We start from the raw sequence: 3,226 nt of genomic DNA on the forward strand, positions 1-3,226 counted from the left end.
CGAACTTCACTAATTCCCACTATATCTAACTTTAACTTATCCATTTCCCTTTTTAAATTTTCTAACCTACCTGCCCGATTAAGGGATCTGACATTCCACGCTCCGATCCGTAGAATGCCAGTTTTCTTTCTCCTGATAACGACGTCCTCTTGAGTAGTCCCCGCCCGGAGATCCGAATGGGGGACTATTTTACCTCCGGAATATTTTACCCAAGAGGACGCCATCATCATTTAACCATACAGTAAAGCTGCATGCCCTCGGGAAAAATTACGGCTGTAGTTTCCCCTTGCTTTCAGCCGTTCGCAGTACCGCAACAGCAAGGCCGTTTTGGTTAGAGTTACAAGGCCAGATCAGTCAATCATCCAGATTGTTGCCCCTGAAACTACTGAAAGGGCTGCTGCCCCTCTTCAGGAACCACACGTTTGTCTGGCCTCTCAACAGATACCCCTCCGTTGTGGTTGCACCTACGGTACGGCTATCTGTATCGTTGAGGCACGCAAGCCTCCCCACCAATGGCAAGGTCCATGGTTCATGGGGGGGTTCTTCTTCTACTGTATTCCTTATCCCTTATCCTTATCCCTCTTCTTCTACTGTATTCCTTATCCCAGTTCTTGTCAGACGTTCCCTAATGCTCCCTCTGAAGCCATCCACAACCTCTGCTCGTATCAGTTTATCCATGTCCCAATTCCTTAAATTCCTCTCCCTATTTGCAGTTTTTTCATTTGTAATTTCCGGTTTGTAACCAATAAATTGTGGTAAGAGTCCACATATGCCGCTGGAAATGTCTTAAAATTTAAAATCTGGTTCATAAATCTCTGTCTAACTGATATATATATAATTTGAATTCTTCCGGTGTCTCCAGGTCTCTTCCACTTACACACCCTTCTCTCGTGATTCTTAAACCAAGTGTTAGTTATGATTAGACTATGCTCTGTGGAAAATTCTTGCAGGCGCTTCCTCTATCATTCTTTTCCCCCGGTTCATATTTATGTACTACTTTTCCTTCGCTTTATTTTACTACTATCCAATTCCAGTCTACTGCTTTTCCTACAGTTCCTTTTCCTACTGTCGAATTCCAGTCCCTCATGGCTATTAAATTTTCGGCTCCCTTAGCTGTCTGAATAATTTCTTTTGTCTCATCATATACACTCCTGGAAATGGAAAAAAGAACACATTGACACCGGTGTGTCAGACCCACCATACTTGCTCCGGACACTGCGAGAGGGCTGTACAAGCAATGATCACACGCACGGCACAGCGGACACACCAGGAACCGCGGTGTTGGCCGTCGAATGGCGCTAGCTGCGCAGCATTTGTGCACCGCCGCCGTCAGTGTCAGCCAGTTTGCCGTGGCATACGGAGCTCCATCGCAGTCTTTAACACTGGTAGCATGCCGCGACAGCGTGGACGTGAACCGTATGTGCAGTTGACGGACTTTGAGCGAGGGCGTATAGTGGGCATGCGGGAGGCCGGGTGGACGTACCGCCGAATTGCTCAACACGTGGGGCGTGAGGTCTCCACAGTACATCGATGTTGTCGCCAGTGGTCGGTGGAACGTGCACGTGCCCGTCGACCTGGGACCGGACCGCAGCGACGCACGGATGCACGCCAAGACCGTAGGATCCTACGCAGTGCCGTAGGGGACCGCACCGCCACTTCCCAGCAAATTAGGGACACTGTTGCTCCTGGGGTATCGGCGAGGACCATTCGCAATCGTCTCCATGAAGCTGGGCTACGGTCCCGCACACCGTTAGGCCGTCTTCCGCTCACGCCCCAACATCGTGCAGCCCGCCTCCAGTGGTGTCGCGACAGGCGTGAATGGAGGGACGAATGGAGACGTGTCGTCTTCAGCGATGAGAGTCGCTTCTGCCTTGGTGCCAATGATGGTCGTATGCGTGTTTGGCGCCGTGCAGGTGAGCGCCACAATCAGGACTGCATACGACCGAGGCACACAGGGCCAACACCCGGCATCATGGTGTGGGGAGCGATCTCCTACACTGGCCGTACACCACTGGTGATCGTCGAGGGGACACTGAATAGTGCACGGTACATCCAAACCGTCATCGAACCCATCGTTCTACCATTCCTAGACCGGCAAGGGAACTTGCTGTTCCAACAGGACAATGCACGTCCGCATGTATCCCGTGCCACCCAACGTGCTCTAGAAGGTGTAAGTCAACTACCCTGGCCAGCAAGATCTCCGGATCTGTCCCCCATTGAGCATGTTTGGGACTGGATGAAGCGTCGTCTCACGCGGTCTGCACGTCCAGCACGAACGCTGGTCCAACTGAGGCGCCAGGTGGAAATGGCATGGCAAGCCGTTCCACAGGACTACATCCAGCATCTCTACGATCGTCTCCATTGGAGAATAGCAGCCTGCATTGCTGCGAAAGGTGGATATACACTGTACTAGTGCCGACATTGTGCATGCTCTGTTGCCTGTGTCTATGTGCCTGTGGTTCTGTCAGTGTGATCATGTGATGTATCTGACCCCAGGAATGTGTCTATAAAGTTTCCCCTTCCTGGGACAATGAATTCACGGTGTTCTTATTTCAATTTCCAGGAGTGTATTTCCTCAATCTACGCCTCACCTGCAGAACTAGTTGGCATGTAGACCTGGATTTTTAAGCTATCTATACAAAATATGTCTACTTATGAGTGTCCGAATATTTTGCTTTCCAAAACTTTTTCCTCCTGTACCGAGTACTTTAGGTATCGTGTTCCGCTGCTGAGCAATACTGAATGTTGGTTGGTTCTGTGTAGCGCATGTGAACAGTATCGTGAAACAAAACTTTAAGCTTAATGAAATGCAGAATTTGAAATAATGTAAATGAATCTCTTTAACTGGTAAAAGAAACTAATTAGATGCTCAGTGAAAACTATATAACTGAAATTCGGTGAAGAAGTACATTATAAAAGTTGTCTAATATGATGTGCAATGTTTGACTTGGAATGACTACAAAACTGAATGCTGTACACTGCTCAATTTGTTTGCTGAACACAACACGCGATGGCCGGCCGTTGTGGCCATGCGGTTCTAGGCGCTTCAGTCTGGAACCACGCGACCGCTACGGTCGCAGGTTCGAATCCTGCCTCTGGCACGGATGTGTGTGATGTCCTTAGGTTAGTTGGGTTTAAGTAGTTCTAAGTTCTAGGGGACTGATGACCTCAGAAGTTAAGTCCCATAGTGCTCAGAGCCATTTGAACCATTTTTGAACAACACCTG

The sequence above is a fragment of the Schistocerca americana genome, chromosome 2 (assembly GCF_021461395.2).
Source record: "Schistocerca americana isolate TAMUIC-IGC-003095 chromosome 2, iqSchAmer2.1, whole genome shotgun sequence".
Taxonomy (NCBI): Eukaryota; Metazoa; Arthropoda; class Insecta; order Orthoptera; family Acrididae; genus Schistocerca; species Schistocerca americana.